Here is a 20,052-nt window from a genome sequence, read left to right on the forward strand (position 1 = left end):
TTCCCATACTGCACTTAAGGGAATGCTAAATGCGCAAGGATTGTGTACTCTGTACAGTAGAGCAACAGATTCTATCAGTATGGCAGTTTACCTTGTCATAAAGCACCATCTGTCAGGCAATGGTTCATGGACAATACCATTCCTGGAATGGACTGGCCAGCGCCGAGTCCCAGCTTCTCTAGTTTCGGCTTTTGAAGAAGAACAGGCAATTATTCTTCCGCAGACATTCAGAAAAATCACTGGAAATGTCCCTAGCAAAGCCTCTGTAAGTCTGAAGGGCGGACTCAGACTATATTAATGTACACTAATAGATGTCTGGATAGTTCTGATAAGACAGTGTAGACAATCCGGAGTGTAGCATAAATGATTGAAGGTACGTGTGACTGATGAGACCGTTGTGTGAAAAGGTGCGCACTATTCTGCTAGCTCCGTTTTTATAGTCTTCCAACACATACCACTTCCAGTAGTACAGAGTTGGCGTTGGCGTAACCAGCAATAAGCTGTTCGTCAGTGTTAAGATGGCTACACACGTACTTGCAAGATTGACAGACTTGCTTGATCGAGCGTTTCGAGCAAGCGTGCATAAAACTCCTTCGCCTTTATTCAGTTCAAGCATACTTGTACAGGCATGTTTCTTCTTCGAATGTGTGGAACTAGGATATCAACGACTGGGTGTTTTTGGTCAGCTATGCTGTAATGATATGTAAAAGAGATAAGAGGAAATATGATAAATGGCGTAAACCCTAATTTACACATTAAATTACTGAGACTGAAGGCTGATGCTGCTGTAGCCCGTTCAGGATCATGCTTGGAAATAAAGTCAAAAAAAGGTAAAAATGTTTTCCACAAAAGTTTTGAAAGTGAAGATCGTAAATAAAAGCATATAAAATGGTGACTAGTTTCGGCTCTTCATACAACCATCTTCAGATCAATTAAAGAAAAAAGCCTTTTTTTAAATATTTAGATCGCTTGATTATCTAAGGAATTAATATAGCTACTTGAAAATTCTGCCGGCCGCGGTGGCCTTGCGGTTCTAGGCGCTGCAGTCCGGAACCGTGGGACTGCTACGGTCGCAGGTTCGAATCCTGCCTCGGGCATGGATGTGTGTGATGTCCTTAGGTTAGTTAGGTTTAAGTAGTTCTAAGTTCTAGGGGACTGATGACCTAAGATGTAAAGTCCCATAGACCTCAGAGCCATTTGAACCATTTGAAAATTCTATTACTTGCAACAACTTCGATTACAAAACATGGTAAATCATGACTGAAGCTGTAATAGCACACGAAAGACAGACAGTAGTATTGTGATTTCTCACGTGGTGAAAGTACTACGATGTCTTTGTTGACGTAAGAACTTCATCTCTGCCTGCTCACGGTTAACAAATATTCATATTTTTGTTCTAGCGTAATTTTTTCTGGAATAACTTGTTTTTAATTTCGACATGTTTTTTTGTGACATGTTCAGTTGCTCCGTTTCTTTGTTAAAGATGTAATGTGTGCAACATCCCTCTTTACCTTATTGCGGTACGCTTTTGGTTTAATACCCTTGAGGGAGGTAGACCAAGAGCTGAATACAGTAAGCAGATTCAGAAGGATGTAGGTTGCAGTAGGTACTGGGAGATGAAGAAGCTTGCACAGGATAGAGTAGCATGGAGAGCTGCATCAAACTAGTCTCAGGACTGAAGACCACCACCACAACAACAACAACAACCCTTGAAACAAGGCTAACGCTCTTATATTCTGAAAGGTGAGAAGATGGGAAGATTCGGCGGCAGAGCTTATTTCGCCGTTAAGACGCCATATGCTTTTAAAGAGACTGAGTGGAGGGCGATGGCGAAACCGGCAGATTAGCAAACTGAAGAGGTGTTCTCTCTTGCTCGGGTAGACACCTGACTGTTCTCCGAATGACAACAAACTATCTCAAAAGTTTAGTTTATCACGCACTTACTGCCTGAACAACAACATAACACGTGAACGTGAGTGCATAATATTTTAGACAGGAAATATGAAGACACTACAGATAATTTTAAGCAGATTAATAGAAAATGTTGAACTACGCCGTGCCTAATTTATATTAAAAATAAGGGTTGATATTCTTGTTTGTGTAATGAAGTACACAGATGAAACTATTATCTCTGAATCAACTTTAGATGGCACTTGGGAAGCGATGTCTAGAGGTGGTACGGTATTCTTGATAAACATTCTTATCCTTTCGTCAATTTCTTTCCGTGTATACGACCATGTGCAGTTACGTTTCTGTTAATCCGATTATCCCAATTTGATGGTTAAGTAGCGAACGGTGTAAGATAACAATGTTTTGCTAGCTCCAGACGAAATGTAAAATGTATTTGTCTGATGATGTTTGTAAAAGCTAAGATAAGTGATTAATTCCGCGAAAAACTGAAAATATTAAGTATTTCATTTCATGAAGAGAAATTTAGCTAACTAAATCATGTTTTATATCTAAATGTTAGGGAACTAATGATGTTTTTTATTTTAAATAGGCTTAGAAAGTTGTAACTTTTAGTTGCTGGCATTACAAATGACTGTACCCACTAGTAGGAACGCAGTGGAAGCTGCATTTTATTTTATTTTTGTTGTAGGTTTTGTTTATTCATTTATCTTTCTTTTCAGAGCGCCTGTACCAGTCAGTTTTTGGCAGAACTCTGATGACTAAGCGACCGAAAGTGGTGCTAGTGACGAAACCGAATATGAAGAAAGTCACCTTGTTCCGATACAACTCAGTTCTCGGACACCCAATCAAGAAAATTGTTGCCTCTGGTCTTCGTTTAAGTCTAACAGAACCCTTTGGACTTCGGATCATTTGGCATTGGGGTCAAAGATCGGTCGACACGTATATAAAAAAAAAAAACAATGTCGAAACACCAAAGTCACGTCAGCAAAATCAGGAAAGTTGACTAGATAGCTGCTTAAAGAGTTCTTAACCTGTGCTTTAAAGACACAAGTAAGAAAGGGAAGGTATATAACTAATTTTATATTTAAACGCCTTCCGTATTCGAACTGAACGAAAAAAAAAAAACTACACTCGAACCAGCTATCCAACGAGTACCAGTCTTGAGCACTGCCGATAGAGCCTGCCTTTATTGAATTAAAATAGGTCGAAGAACCTCAAAGTCGATTTTGTCGAGAATTCTTTAGAGTCGTATGGAACCAGTTTGGGGGATTGGTATTTGATCTCTGAACTTTATGTACCGTAATCATAAAAAATTACAACACTCCGATAGTCGTGTGATCCCCTTATTAGACGATTTTTCGCGAAGGATGACTTCTGTTCTCGTTCAATATCTAGGTATAACTCAAAGGACATATAGAAATTGGTGCGACTGACTTCGAGATTCAGTGATGAGTCTATCGCGTAGAAGGTTTGAATTATTTCTTACACTCAATTTGGGACTATATTTTTTCGTGGCGATCTGAAGTTAGAATGTTGGTCTAGTGAAAGCACTGCAGACTTAGAAATGGATCAGCGAATAATTATTGGATTCACTTGCGCTGCACTTGGCTGAAAATTTGATCAGGCTGAAGCTTAACTCGAAACTTGTCAAGTACTAAGTCGAGGTCTGGAACGCTGTAATAATCCGTCGCTGTGTTCATTCACCAGTAGCAGTTTGCTGTATTGTTTGTGGAAATAAACTCCATCATTGGAGATTAATTCGGCATATCTCGCATAAAATTCACAAATGATCCTTTATTTCTATAATTTGAATTTACAACTTAGGAAACTCCAGATAACAAGTTTCAGGAACGCACAGTGGCGATGTGTGGTTAACCGTCGACATTCAGCGAGCCACAGCTAATCGGAGGGACCATACATTACTCCACTGACATCTTGGCAAGTTGCCAGACACTTGATTGAATTCGGGGTGCAAACTAATTTGTATTCCAGGTAGATAGGTTGCAAGCATAACTCAGCAAACTATCTGTGCATTCTAAAGACGAAATATATATATTGCGCGTACGCACTACAGGTGGACACGTACGTGATTAAGAATTGTGACGTTCTTGGAGAAGGAAAACTTCCTCTATAGATATCAACATGGATTCGGAAAACAGAGATCCTGTGAAACTCAGCTCGTTCTGTGCCACCATGAGATCCACATCGCCGTAGACAATGCCGCTGAGATTGCTGCTGTGTTCCTTGACTTCAGGAAGGAATTTGACACCGTTCCGCACTGCCGTTTAGTGAAAAAACACGAGCTTATCGAGTATCGAAGCCGATTTGCGACTGGATTCAAGACTTCCTTACATACAGAACTCAGCATGTTAGTCTTAATGGAACAAAATCGACAGATGTAAGGGTAATTACCGTTGTACCCTAAGGAAAATTGATAGAACCGTTACTTTTTACAATATGTACTGTGTACAAATGATGTAGTAGAAACTGAACGTAAATAAATGTAAATATTGCTCATACATGGGAAAAGAAATCGACTACTGCGTGTAGCTACACTATTGACGACAAGCTGCTGGAAACAGTATCTGCCGTAAAATATCTAGGAGTAACTATCCAGAGCGACTGGAAGTGGAATGACCGTATAAAACAGTGGGAAAAGCAGATGCCAGACTCAGATTAATAGGAAGAATCTTAAGGAAATGTATTGTGTATTGAACTGGGGACAGAAAAGATGGAGAGGCTTCGTTCCGTCGTAGCCCTCAGTGGTTCACAACCCCACAATAGGATACAGCTGTCCACTCACCCCACTTCCGCCCCACACCGAACCCAGGGTTATTGTGCTGTTCGGCCCCCAGTTGGCAGGTAGATAGGTCCCATACCAGACGAGTGTAACACCATATTTTTGCCTGGTAGAGTAATTATAGTGTATGCATACTTGGAGACAGTGTTTGTGCGGCAATTACCGACTTAGTACAACTGAGGCGGAATGAGGGGAACCAGCCCGCATTCGTCGAGGCAGATGGAAAACCACCTTAAAAACCATCCACAGGCTGGCCAGCACACCGCACCTCGACACTAATCCGCCGGGCGGGTTCGTACCGGGGACCGGCACGCCTTCCCACTCGGGAAGCAGCGCGTTAGACCGCGCGGCTAGCCGGGGGGGGTAGTGCCACAGGCATGATACGGGAATTTGTGCGGCAATCATTAAAACAAAGACGTTTTTCGTTGCGACAGGATCTTCTCATGAAATTTCAATCACCAATTTTCTCCTCCGAATGCGAAAACATTCTGTTGGCACCCATCTACATACGGAGAAATGATCGTCACGGTAAAATAAGAGAAATTAAGGCTCAACAGAAAATTTTAAATCCTCATTTTTGCCGTGATCAGCTCGAGAGTGGAACGGTAAAGAGACAGCTTGAAGGTGGTTCATTGAACCCTCCGCCAGGCACTTTATTTTGAATAGCAATCACGTAGACGTAGATAAAGACGTAGACAATTCTCGTCCTGATATGGAAATTGTCTCTGTGAACTGTCTGCTTGATGTTGAGGTATTCCCATGGCCAGAAACATCCCCAGATCGCTGCGTGACAGAAGATATTTGGAACCAGCTCGGTTTCCAACCCGGTACCACTATATATCTGGCACCAGCTACAAGAGTTGTTTGCCAGGCTACCTCAGGGTAGTACACGACGTCCTTATGACACCCACCTGCCAACCGTATCGGTGTATGCATCCAGGACAGAGGGGGTGCCCATACAGCCAAGTTCTTTGTGAATTAGACTCGTTTTTCTAATCAGTGAAATAACATCACATACTCTTGTTTTTTACGTGCCATTGCTGGTAGTGTATATATATATATATATATATATATATATATATATATATATATATATAGGGTGGTCCATTGATATTGACCGGGCCAAATATCTCACGAAATAAGCATCAAACAAAAAAACTACAAACAACGAAACGCGTCTAGCTTGAAGGGGGAAACCAGATGGCGCTATGGTTGGCCCACTAGATGGCGCTGCCATAGGTCAAAGAGGAACCCCCATTTTGTATTACATATTCGTGTAGTACATAAAGAAATATGAATGTTTTAGTTGGACCACTTTTTTCGCTTTGACATAGATGGCGCTGTAATAGTCACAAACATATGGCTCACAATTTTAGACAAACAGTTGGTAATAGGTAGGCTCTTTATATTAAAATACAGAACGTAAAACGTTTGAACATTTTATTTCGGTTGTTCCAATGTGATACATGTACCTTTATGAACTTATCATTTCTGAGAACGCATGTTGTTACAGCGTGATTACCTGTAAATACCACATTAATGCAATAAGTGCTCAAAATGATGTCCGTCAACCTCAGTGCATTTGGCAATACGTGTAACGACATTCCTCTCAACAGCGAGTAGTTCGGCATTCCGTAATGTTCGCACATGCATTGACAATGCGCTGACGCATGTTGTCAGGCGTTGTCGGCGTATCACGATAGCAAATATCCATCAATCTTCCCCAACAGAAAGAAATCCGGGGACGTCAGATCCGGTGAACGTGCGGGCCATGGTATGGTGCTTCGACGACCAGTCCACCTGTCATGAAATATGCTATTCAATACCTTTTAAACCGCACGCGAGCTATCTGCCGGACATCCATCATGTTGGAAGTACATCGCCATTCTGTCATACAGTGAATCATCTTGTAGTAACATCGGTAGAACATTACGTAGAGAATCAGCATACATTGCACCATTTACATTGCCGTCGATAAAATGGGGGCCAATTATCCTTCTTCCCATAATGCTGCACCATTCATTAACCCGCCAAGGTCGCTGATGTTCCACTTGTCGCAGCCATCGTGGATTTTCCGATGCCCAGTAGTGCATATTATGCCGGTTTACGATACCGCTGTTGGTGAATGACGCTTCGTCACTAAATAGAACGCGTGCAAAAAACTTGTCATCGTCCCATAATCTCTCTTGTGCGCTGTGGCAGAACTGTACATGACGTTCAAAGTCGTCGCCATGCAATTCCTGGTACATTGAAATATGGTACGGGTGCAATCGATGTTGATGTAGCATTCTCATCACAGACGTTTCTTGAGATTTCCGAATCTCGCGCAATTTGTCTGCTACTGATGTGCGGATTAGCCGCGACAGCAGCTAAAACACCTACTTGGGCATCATCATTTGTTGCAGGTCGTGGTTGACGTTTCACATGTGGCTGAACACTTCCTGTTTCCTTAAATAACGTAACTATGCGGCGAACGGTCCGGACACTTGGATGATGTCGTCCAGGATACCGAGCAGTACACATAGCACAAGCCCGTTGGGCATTTTGATAACAACAGCCATACATCAACACGATATCGACCTGTTCCGCAATTGTAAACGGTCCATTTTAACACGGGTAATGTATCACGAAGCAAATACCGTCCGCACTGGCGGAATGTTACGTGGTACCACGTACCTATACGTTTGTGACTATTACAGCGCCATCTATCACAAAGTGAAAAAAGTGGTCCAACTAAAACATTCATATTTCTCTACGTACTACACCAATATGTAATAAAAAATAAGGGGTTCCTATTTTTAAAAATGCAGTTGATATCCGTTTGACCTATGGCAGCGCCATCTAGCGGGCCAACCATAGCGCCATCTGGTTTCCCCCTTCAAGCTAGAAGAGTTTCGTTCATCGTAGTTTTTTCGTTTGATGCTTATTTCGTGAGATATTTGGCCCGGTCACTATCAATGGACCACGCTGTATATATATGGTAGTACATCTACATTGTGGTGTTTTTCTAAGAACTGTCGGGTGCATTTTCTGTGGAGTTTCCGCGGAAATTTGCAATTTCGTTTTTGCATTGTGTGGCTGTAGTCAGCCCAAGGAAATACCGCTCATCGCCTCTTTCATGCGATGCCGACTGTCGACAGAAAGCGCCGGTTTGTTCCCCGTCACAAAGAAAACGATTTTGAAAGCCGAATTTTACGCGTCCATTCGATAGAGCGGTCCCAGATTGGTCTAAAGCGGTATGTATTAACAGGGACAGTAAAACACGAAGAACAAACAGCAGTCCAGTAGCGAGTCAGCAGCATTGCATGCTTGGCATTAGCAGTCAGCACGGGGCAAGGCAGCTCTGTCGCTACTGGAGTTTTTCCTCGTTTTTACTACCCCTGTTAATACATACCGATAAAACAAATATCGCGCTGGAGTAACCTGGTACCGCTCTATCGAATGGGCACATATAATTCCGCTTTCAAAATCGTTCTGTTTGCAACGGAAAAAAACGACGGTTTTCGTCGACTGGGCGTCACATGAAAGGCTTGATGAGCGGCATTTGTTTGGGTTGACTGCAGCTATGTAATACCTGCTGACACACCAGAGAAAATGCGCCTGACATCTCTTAGGCCAACCTGAATTAGGAGAAAGCTTGTTGAACTATCAGACTCATTTTTGCGTCCAGGAATGTCTCCACAAAATATGTGCGATTTCATGTGGGGCTTTCGTTGGTGTGGCAAAGGCCTTGCCGCAGTGGATACAGTGGTTCCCGTGAGATCATAGAAGTTAAGCGCTGTCGGGCGTGGCCTGCACATGGATGGGTGACCATCCAGCCCGCCACGCGCTGTTGCCATTTTTCGGCTTGCACTCAGCCTCGCGATGCCAATTGAGTAGCTACTCGACCGAATAGTAGCGGCTCCGGTCAAAGAAAACCATCATAACGACCGGGAGAGCGATGTGCTGACCACACGTCCCTCCTATCCACATCCTCATCTGAGGATGACACGGCGGTCGGATGGTCCCGATGGGTCATTTGTGGCCGGAAGACGGAGTGCTTTTTTTGTTGGTGTGAGAAGATGCCTTTCAAAGACAAAGATGCTACAGAAGGATGACATAAGTAACATGTATCTACCTATAGATGTCAAACTACAATGTGAAACACTGGAGGTGATCACTTCTCTTGAAACGTGTTCACCACACTGAAACTGGTGAAGAACGGACGAACTGCTTGAGAACCTTTCCGTACCAATCACCAGAGCTGCTGGGCCAAGAATAATTTTTTCACCGAACTCTCGCTATTCGCAAGAACAGAGAAACAATTACATTAACTTAGATATTCCTGTTACTTTAACGTTAGTCGTATGGCAATGAAAACCCCATTTTTGTTATTTAGAGAGAAAAAACTCCTCCGTACATCGTTATTCATTTGCCTTACTCGTAGTAGATTCCCATAACCGCCATCCCCTAACTGCAGGTTCGCGAAATTCCACGCAATTCACGCATTCATTATCCGAGCACTTGAATTCCAATCTGCGCGAAAATTAAATTAGTTCTGCAATTACGGGTTGTTCCGCTTGACATCAATTCTCGGCCCGTGGGATTTCCGCCTCGTTGCAGTGGATCAAATAACGTAATACCAGTGACCAGTCACATATAAATTACCTTTTTCCCTCGTGTCATGTCAGAATTGACGGTCTGCACCTACAATGCAGGTTGTATTAATCCTGTAAATTCCGCCTCGTCTAGCAGGTTTATTCTTTAAAAAAACTAAAGAGGAGAGAGGGTGTACGCTTTACTATTAGCATTGTTGTTTGTTTTGTCGTGGAGTTAACATCGTTAATCGGGAAGCTGAATCAAATGGTTCAAATGGTTCTGAGCACTATGGGACTTAACATCTGAGGCCATCAGTCCCCTAGAACTTAGGACTACTTAAACCTAACTAACCTAAGGACATCACACACATTGATGCCCGAGGCAGCATTCGAACCTGGAACCGTAGCGGTCGCGCGGTTCCAGTCTGAAGCGCCCAGAAGCGCTCGGTCACACCGGCCGGCGAAGCCGAGTCCCAGAGTTGAGTTTGTGATAGTGGAAAACTTCAGATACACAATAAAAAAAGAAATACGTGTTATATTCATTCACACAAACCACACTACCATTTTCTCGAGCTCCCTAGCCGATCTGTAACTATTTTAGATTGTTGGAGAGTCTAGTATTTAGAGGGTGTGTGCCTAGGAACACAAGATGCATGTTGCTCGGTATATCAACGTAGTGACTGATTTCTTGTACAAAGTGACATTGTGATACTTACAAATGAAATAAGTTTCTTTAACGTCCTAATAATTGTACCTGTCTTGAAAATGGAAATTGATTTTAGTTTCCAATAGCTTCTCTTTCAAAATATATTTAACTTGTTACTGATTTTTGATTATACTTCTGATTGGTATGAGTTCACCTACTGATTTTTGGTGTGTGTTAGGGTAATAATTTAACAGGTGGACGACTGACTATTCATAAGATTTTCTCCATTGCAACGCTTTTAAATTTCAAAAGAATACTGTTCGAAGGTACATGACCATTTTGTACCTTGGAACATGTTTGCAAATTTGGAAAAACCTTGCTTTTCCGGAGTAATTTATCTAATTTCAGAAAAAAAACTGCAGCACGTAAAACCTGAACGTCATAGTTTAAATATGGAATAGAAAAGTACATTAAATTTCCATTATATGCCTAAGTAGAGGTGAATGTCTGTAAAGTGCGCCAAAGTACAACACTGCCCATTACTGTTTTCCACTTATACTTAATCCTTAGATGGGTAAAAAAGATTCGGCGAAACTTTCACAGCGTATTGTTCACATATAAAAGAAGGAAGTTGCGGTCATGGGTTCGGTACAGGCTCTATTTCGATGTTAGAACACGTTTTGTACATCTCTTACCAGTACGTTAACTGCCGAAAGCACACAGGAATCAGCATACCGCATGAAACGCTTCCTTCCACGAAATGTTCTTCATGCCTTCTTCGATCTGTGGACAGGAGGAGGTGCATCTATCTCTTGGCATGCACGTTCTCTGGACCTAAACTGACGAGACTTGATTTGTAGGAGCGTGTCGAAGCTCTTGTGTCTCGAAGAACGGGCCAAGATACACACATTTTAAAAGTTGACATATTGCCAAACGGAAGTTTGCGACATTTTAAATGTTTATGTAAAAATTTATTACGACCAAGGTCGCTTAAAAATTACAATGTTCAGCACTTGGCCGTCATTTTCAAATGTGATTAATTCGCTAACAGTTTCGTCAAGATGTACAACAATTCCATTTACGCGTTGTGACCATAATGAAGTATTGTATGTTAATGAATTCTTCATACACGTAATCACACAAGCTTAACTGAAATTTTTATACATCTCGACGAAACTGTTAGCGAATTAATCACATCTGAAGATGGCAATCAAGTGCTGAGTCCGCTAATGCGAACATTGTACTTTCTAAGCGATCTTAGACGTAATAAACTGTTGTGTATTCAAAGAGTCTTCGTGAGCGAATTGTGTAAGGCTGCGAAACCATACACAATATCCTAGGGGTACATCAGCTCATCCAGGGTTCAGTGCGACTGTGCCTTGAAGCATGTGTCAGTATTAACGTGGGGAAGGGCATTTTGAACGCTTCGTATAGGAAAGGGTTTAGTGGAGTATGTAGGTACGTTCTGTATCTGTGTGTTTCTCCTCATGAAAATACTTTAAAGATTAAGAAAAGATTTCTTATAATGTTGTATTAATATTTTATTATTATTTTCAACTAGTTGCGATCTCAAATCATCATGAGATCGACGAATATCAACACAACGTGGTAAGGTGGTTCGTTGATGGGTGGTACACAAGAATCCACTATACCAAGCATTGTGGTTTTACAATACAGTTCAGTTTGTTGACGTGGGATATGATTCTCAGTAGAAAATGGGACTGGTTGGTACAGCCATAGACGCAAGTGTCATTCTACAAACAAACACAGGGCCATTTCAGAGAGTGTCTCAACCCGAACAGTATATTTTCTTAGATAGTAAGCTATGTCTTTAACGCGTTTGGTTGAAACTGACACAGGCATTCCAGTGTTACGGTTATGTATCATCTCCTACCCAAACCCACCTTGCAAGTTGCTGTCCTGCGGGTGGCTTCCCTTCACCTTAATTGGTTGTCAGTCATATGTGTACGAAGTTTGGTTGAAGATTTTCCAAGTGTTCTAGAGCTCTTCCGGAACACACACACCGTGTCCATACGGGGTATCCCAGGTGGAGTGGTCAGCAGTCAAGGGTATGACAGGATCGATCACTCGAAGCAAAAAAGTCCAGTAAACGTGAGCCCTAAAACGCATACCTGAAGAGTTATGAGCACTTTTCATCTTCATACAATAAAAAAGTCTCTTCCACTGCAAGCTTTTTGCTTTCCATGTTGGGTGACGGGGTAATATGCCCTAAAACAAGCAAAATTGTCGGCTAAACGTCGGCTCTAAAACGCTAAAATTAAGAACTGTGAGCACTTGTTCAGCAGTAACGAAGATAAATAAGTACTCAGACTTTCGGGTATGCACTTTAGAGCTAACGTTTACTGAACATTTTTATCTTGTTCAGGTCCATACTTCCACCTCTCAAGACATGAAAAGTAAAGAGTTGCAGTAAAGAGATTAGCTTCAAAGTATGGAAATGAAAGACATGTTCACAATTTTTATGGTATATACCTTAGAGTCCATGTTTACTAAAGTTTTTTGCTTCGAATGATTGTTCCTGTCATATCCCTGAACACTGACCGTTCTTCCTGGGACGGCCTGTACGCGAACGAAACTAAGTCCCACAAAAAAAAAAAAAAAAAAAAAAAAATAATTCGATGGCTGTTCATTTACATTTTCTGCGTATTTTCGCGTAAGGCACCCGTGACCTTCTGCGGATTGTTGCAAAATAATAAATTATGATTTATTCGGTTTGTTGTTCAGTTTCCACTGTTATTGTGAAAATACCTGGAGGTAGTAAAATAGGCTGTTACATGCTACCACCAAAACTTACAGCGCAAGACCCAAGCACCAGCCCTCAGACTGACTGATGCAAAAAATACTGTGTTGTGGTTGTCATCGTTGCGGGAACAGCTTGGCATTGCATCGTTGCACCGCTCTTCCATTTCATTCTGTAACCCCATACACTGGCGCATATCGACCAACTCTTCGTCAATTAACCTACCAATACTGCTGTATATCACACTTAAAGTACAGTCGATGCTGTCGAAAAAACATACCAGAGGCATGACCGAATAGTACTGAATGCAAGATGGGCGTTACTACTGTCAATAGTAAGTGAGCTCGCTGGCCAAAAAAATAATGACTACAGTGCGCACTCGCACATAAGTCGTTAAGCCTTTACAGATGACGCAACGATCGCGTCACGAACTCATCCGCGCGCATTATCTCTATGTGAGCATAAGAAAGTCGCTAACAGTGAGACATTTATATTTCAAGCGGACGTTGTACGTCAAGGTGGGAAAATATAAAGGCGTGACAGAGTGACAAAAGAAGAGCAATTATTTCTGGCTGCGCCCGTGGCCATACGGTGTGTGACTTTGCTGGGTTTGTTGGTGGTCCTCGGCGGAGTGTTCAACGTGTCAACAAGAAGTGATGTAGTAACAAAATTGGCTACGAACCACGGCATCAGAAATGTGATCGGAAAAAAATCCTTATGGCTTGTGAACTAAAATTTCTTCCAAGCCAGACAGGAATTGCTGCAGCAGTGAATCAAGGTCTATTCCCACTTATGAGCAAGAGAACATTGAGATGGTAACTGCACGCAATGAACATTTGGTGTTAGTCACCTCGCAAGATGCCACTGATCATTCGAGCACATAAAGCTGCGCGTTTTCAGTTTGCTACAAATCATCGGATGTGGACATTAGCTGATTGTCAATAGTCAAATGACACACGCTGTCGAGTGGACCGAAGGCTAACTGAAGCATTTCCTTCTGAATGTGTGCAAGGTCAAGTTCAAGCTGGAAGTGGCTTATTATGAATTAGGTCCAATCACTGATGTCGAAGCAGAGAGGATATAAAATGTAGACTGGCAATGGCAAGGAAATCGTTTCTGAAGAAGAGAAATTTGTTAACATCGAGTATAGATTTAAGTGTCAGGAAGTCGTTTCTGAAAGTATTTGTATGGAGTGTAGCCATATATGGAAGTGAAAAGTGGACGATAAATAGTTTAGACAAGATGAGAGTAGAAGTTTTCGAAATGTGGTGCTACAGAAGAATGCTGAAGATTAGATGGGTAGATCACATAACTAATGAGGAGGTATTGAATAGAATTGGAGAGAAGAGAAATTTGTTGCACAACTTGACTAGAAGAAGGGATCGGTTCGTAGGGCATATTCTGATGCATCAAGGAATCACCAGTTTGGTATTGGAGGGCATCGTGGAGGGTAGAAATCGTAGAGAGAGACCGAGAGATGAATACACTAAACAGATTCAGAAGGCTCTGAGCACTATGGGACTTAACAGCTGTGGTCATCAGTCCCCTAGAACTTAGAACTACTTAAACCTAACTAACATCCATGCCCGAGGCAGGATTCGAACCTGCGACCGTAGCAGTCGCGCGGTTCCGGACTGCGCGCCTAGAACCGCGAGACCACCGCGACCGGCAGATTCAGAAGGATGTAGGTTGCAGTAGGTACTGGGAGACGAAGAAGCTTGCACAGGATAGAGTAGCATGGAGAGCTGCATCAAACCAGTCTCTGGACTGAAGACCACAACAACAACAACACTGATGTGATTACTAACATGAACCAGGGTGTTTATTTAGACATTCTGAATGACTAGGTGTTGTCTTTCAGATAACACCTGCATGATGAGTATGCTATTGATATCCCTATTTCCCAAGACGATAATGACAGAATTTACCGGGCTGGAAGTGTATGTGACTGTTTTTCTGAACACTCACACCAAACCTATTACATCTCGACTGGCCTGCAAAATCACCTGTCTTGAACCTCATAGAAAATTTGTGGGACATGTTGAAACAGTGGGTAAAACGCCAACATTAGCAATTCCGCAATTTGGTGGAATTGCGCGGTTAAATCCTCAGCGAGTGACTCAACCTGGATGCGACGAACCTGCAAAACCATTTGAACTCACGCCCTAACCGAATCCAGGTGGCTATCAAATCCGAGGATGGAATTACACCGTATTAGTGCCTGTAATGGTTTATATGTTTGTCCGGAGAGCGTGCAACGAGTGAATGGAAATTTGCAAACAAGACACGTAACGCATACTGTTAACATTTACACTGCTGTGCAGATATTTCCAGTAGAATACTGATGCAAAGATAAATGGAGGCAAGAAATCAAATTAACTGCATTTACTCTCTAACGGTTCACCGGTGACATAGACTGAATTGGTGGAATGATCAGATTACACAAGTAAGGGGTAAGGCGAACTCTAGATTGCGGTTAATTGGTAGAATTATGAAGCGATGCAGTCCTTCAACAAAGGAAATTGCTTACAATACGTTAGTTCGTCCGGTCTTAGAGTACTGTTCGTCTGTATGGGACCCTTACCAGGTGAGTCTTATTCAAGAGATTGAGAAGGTCCGAAGAAGAGCGGCAAGATTCGTGACTGGTACATTTAGTCATCACGAGAGCGTTACAAATCTCATAGAAAGTTTGAAGTGGGACACACTTGCAGATAGACGGCGCGCTAAGCAGAAGGGGCTGCTCACTAAATTCCGAAATCCGATTTTCGCCGAGGATGTAGAGCATATATTATTACCATCAACTTGCAAATCGCGCAATGATCACCATTCAAAGATAAGGGAAATTAGAGCTCGTACTGAGGCGTTCAGACAGTCGATTTTCCCTCGCGCGATCCGCGAATGGAACAGAGGGGGGAGGGTGGGGGAATATGACTTTGGCGCGAATTGTACCCTCCGCCAAACACCGCTTGATGGCTAGCGGAGTAGATAGATGTAGATGTAGATACCAAATTACTCTGAAAGTATATACTTAAACAACCTTAAAAATTTTATAAGCGTTGTTTATGTTCGCCATGTATGTAGCTAGATCACTGAAATCTGATGACCGCAAACATGAGTCGTTACATAGGGTGGTATCTGTAACTACTTTAACCTGCAACTGTAAACGTTTGTCTCAATTATCGTTCAGTCTTCATACTTTTTCTGAACAGCGTTAATAAATATACACTATCTGATCATAAGTATCCGAGCACCTACTAGTCGACCTGTTATCGGGGTACTTATGTGGCCGCGATACCCCAGATGTCTCCCCGATGGAACATATGTGTGGGACCTGCTAGGACGTAGATTCCGTCCCAGTGCCAGTGTCTAGGATACCAACGAACAGTTACAACAGTTGTGGGACAGACTATCACAGGAGAGTTTACAACGGCCTTACCACAGTCTTCGCAACTGAATCAAAGCACATATCCAGGCCGGAGGGAGTGCAACGTAAGTGGGCTCATACAGCCAAATTATTTATAAATTTGACTGAAATAACGTTACGCTAAATGTACGTTGGCGGCAGTAGAATCGTTCTACAGTCAGCTTCAAATACTGGATCTCCAAATTTTCCCAACAGTGCTCCTCGAAAGGGACGCCGCCTTCACTTCAAGGACTGCCATTTGAGTTCCTGAAGCATCTCCGTAAGACACGTGAGTTGTTCGAACCCACCGGTAACAAATCTGGCAGCCCGACTCTGAATTGCTTCGATGTCTTCCTTTAATCCGTCCTCATGCAAGTCCCAAACACTCGAACAGTACTCAGCAATGAGTCGCACTAGTGTCCGGCATGCGATCTCCTTTACAGGTAAACCACACTGTCCTAAAATTATCCCAATAAACGACCATTCGCCTTCCTTACTACAATCGTTACATGCTCACACCATGTCACACTGCTCTGCGACGTTACGCCTTGATATGTGATCGATGTGACTGTGTCAAGCAACACACTACTAATCTGCATTCGAACATTACGGGTTTGGTTTTCCTATTCATCTGCATTAACTTAAAATTTTTTCATATTTAAAGCAAGCTCCAATTCATCACACCAACTAGAAATTTTGTCTAAGGCAGCTTGTGTCCTCCTACAGTCACTCAACGACGACACCTTCCCGCGCGCCACAGCTTCATCATCAGCAAACAGCGACAGACAGCTGCTCACGCTGTCCCTCAGATCATTTATGTACACAGAAAATAACAGCGGTCCTGTCACACTTCCCTGGGGCACTCCTGATGATACCCTTGTCTCCGATGAACACTCGCCGTCTAGGACAATATGCTGGATTCTGTTTATTAGAAGTATTCGAGAGACTCACATGCCTGGGAACCTATTCCGTGTGCTTGTACCTCCATTATCAGTCGGCAGAGTGGCACCGTGACAAATGATTTACGAAAATCTAAGGATACGGAATCCACCTGTTGCTCTTTATCCATGGTTCGCAGGATCTCTCGTGGGAAAGGGGGAAATTGAGTTTCGCGAGAGCGAAGCTTTCTAAAACCGTGCTGGTTTGTGGCCAGAAGCTTTCCTCTCTCAAGGAAATATATTATATTCGAACTGGAATATGTTCAAAGATACTGCAACCAACCAACGTGATCGATATTTGAAGCAATTTTGAGTATTTTTCGACCATGACTGTCTCAAAAAATATGTAAAGGTTTTTGAACTACCGCTACTGGTCACAAAATTTGTCAGCTGACGTATTATTTATTTATTGTGCGACATGTTTCGATGGTATACATCATCATCAGGCTATATGGCATTACAAAAAAAAGGAAAGAAAGAAAAACAATTTCACAATAGGATCATGCAGACATTTTTCTGCAGCTCTGCACGTCCATTCTTTTACCCTTCTTATAAACTGATGAGCCAAAAGATTATGACCACTGCCCATTGCGAGGTGGTACGCCGCCAGATGGCGCAGAGGAGACGTGACTTGGTCAGGGAACTATATGAGCGGAGCAGAGACGAATGAAGACTGCAGAAATCGGCCGACTTAAGCGACTTTGACAAACGGCAGATTGTTGTGATCCAGTGCCTGGGAGCGAACATCTCTGAAACTGCGAAGCTTGTCGACTGTTCGCGTGCTACTGTGGTGAGCGTCTATAGAACGTGATTGAAGAATGCTGAAACCACGACAAGAAGTTGGGCCTCCACAATTTAACACAGAACATGGGGATCAGAGGCTTGCCCGTTCTCTAAAGCAGGACAGGCGGCGATCTGTGTCAGGTCTGACGACAAAGTGCAGTGGTGACGTAGGCACAAGTGTTTTGGAGCACAGTGTTGAACATGGCGTTCCGCGGCAGAGGAGCCATAAGTGCTCCCATATTGATCCAAAAATATCGTCAGTTATCCAGAATGAGATTTTCACTCTGCAGCGGAGTGTGCGCTGATATAAACTTCCTGCCAGATTAAAACTGTGTGCCGGACCGAGACTCGAACTCGGGACCTTTGCTTTTCGCGGGCAAGTGCTCTACCAACTAAGCTACCCAAGCACGACTCACGCCCCGTCCTCACAGTTTGGAAGGTAGGAGACGAGGTACTGGCAAAAGTGAAGGGGTGAGGAGGGGCGTGAGTCGTGCTTGGGTAGCTCAATTGGTAGAGCACTTGCTCGCGATAGGCAAAGGTCCCGCGTTCGGCTCTCGGTCCGGCACACAGTTTTCATCTGCCAGTAAGTTTCATATTGTCATTTATGATTACAAGGGCCACGGGATCATTGATATTGGGCTGCGGATCAATGAAATCGTGTCGCCTGGTCGAATGAAACTCGTTTGATGTTAAACCAAGTTGATGGTCGTGCCCAGATACGCCGTGATCCAGGTGAACGGCTGCTGGAAACATGCAGCGGGCCACAGACGCAGACCGATGGGAGCAATATTATGTTATGGCGGACATTCACCTGGACTTCGTACCTGCGGTGGTAATCGAAGGCACGATGACAGCTGTGAACTGTCTGTAACCACTTATGTCTTACTCAACGGCGGTGACATTTTCCAGCAGGGTAACTGTCCATGCCAAAAGGCTAGAACTGTGCTGTAGTGGTTTGAGAAGCATGACATTTCTTTCTTTCTTTCTTTCTTTTGCTACTGGCTTATCCCGCATCCCGCATCGTCCACAGGGTCGGCAGGGTTAAGTACGGAATTGGCATGGTTAATTTTTAAGGGTTGGCCGGATGCCCTTCCTGCCGCCACCCCATACACCCCGGGACGGAAGTAGTGTACACCAGCTGTCTGTGCCTAGTGTAAATCGTGAAATAGTGTGAATGTGTTACAAATGTCTGCGAGTCGTGTAACTGAGGCGGGACGTGGGGACCAGCCCAGTATTCACCTATGAGGATGTGGAAAACCACCTAAAAACCACATCCAGGCTGGCCGGCACACCGGCCGTCGTCATTAATCCGCTGGGCAAATTCGATCTGGGGCCGGCGCGCCTACCCGAGTCCAGGAAGCAGCGCGTTAGCGCTGTCGGCTACTCTGGCGGGTTTGAGAAGCATGACAGTGAACTCACGTTAATGTTTTGGCCATCAAGTTCGGCTTACGTGAATCCAATGAAACCCAACTGTGACGCTATCGGATGCCAGCTCCGTGGCCACAAACCAACCTCCCGTTAATTACGGGAAGTGTGTGACCTGTGCGCAAGGATCTGGTGCCACAAACCTCTGGAAACCTATCAACTACTTGTCAAATCCATGGCACGCAGAATCACTGCTGAATTTCGTCCCAGAAGTGGACCAATACGCCTTTAAGTAGGTTCTCATAATGTTTTGGCTCTTCAGTGTCTACTGCAGTCTACAGGTTCGCAGGAGAGCTTCTGTGAAGTTTGGAAGATAGGAGACGAGGTACTGGCAGAAGTGAAGCTCTGAGGACGGTTCGGGAGTCGTGCTCCGGTAGCTCACATGGCAGAGCACTTTCCCACGAAAGGCAAAGGTCCCGAGTTGGAGTCTCGGTCCGGCAAACAGTTTTAATCTGCCAGGAAGTTTCACTTGCGCTTTTTTCCAGTCGCTTGGGCAATAAGTTTAGTGGAGGACGCATTCTGTCAGGTAATGCCACCAACGCTCAGGTACTTAACTTCTTCACTTGTGTGGCCATACTGTCGGTAGTAGATTTACAATTCTTGAGGGCATTTTCGTTCTGTCGTTGCAACTTCAAGAAATGTGTATTTTTTTTTTCACCAGAAGCGTTTCGCGCTATTGATATTCCAGCAGACTGCATTTCCCGATGTAGGAGAGAAATGAAGTGGAAATCACCGTAAGTAAAAACCAACATACTGTTAAAGAACTGTTTTTCGATCTTAAAGCGAATCAAAATGTAAATAACTTAAT

Source organism: Schistocerca piceifrons, chromosome 6 (assembly GCF_021461385.2).
Source record: "Schistocerca piceifrons isolate TAMUIC-IGC-003096 chromosome 6, iqSchPice1.1, whole genome shotgun sequence".
Lineage (NCBI taxonomy): Eukaryota > Metazoa > Arthropoda > Insecta > Orthoptera > Acrididae > Schistocerca > Schistocerca piceifrons.